Source organism: Lupinus angustifolius, chromosome LG19 (assembly GCF_001865875.1).
Source record: "Lupinus angustifolius cultivar Tanjil chromosome LG19, LupAngTanjil_v1.0, whole genome shotgun sequence".
Taxonomy (NCBI): domain Eukaryota; kingdom Viridiplantae; phylum Streptophyta; class Magnoliopsida; order Fabales; family Fabaceae; genus Lupinus; species Lupinus angustifolius.
Genome location: NC_032027.1, coordinates 7,418,014 through 7,418,297, shown reverse-complemented (window position 1 = coordinate 7,418,297; position 284 = coordinate 7,418,014).

The following is a 284-nucleotide window of genomic DNA, read 5'->3' as shown; positions in this document are numbered from 1 at the left end:
AATTATTAAGATAGATGAGACAATTACATTATTATTATGGTGCAATAAAAATATAAACAAATGTTTTCAGTTGAGAAAACTCACGTGCAGGGCAAAATTGGAATATAGAAATTATATATATTTAATTACATATTTTCCCTTAATCATGTTTTAACTTTATATATTAGTATAGATAACATTGGACATTTCAGTTTTTATTAGTATAGATACATTTCATCTTTTCCCTTAATATATATTAGTATATATTAGTATAGATACATTTCAGTTTTTCCCTCCTAACTCCT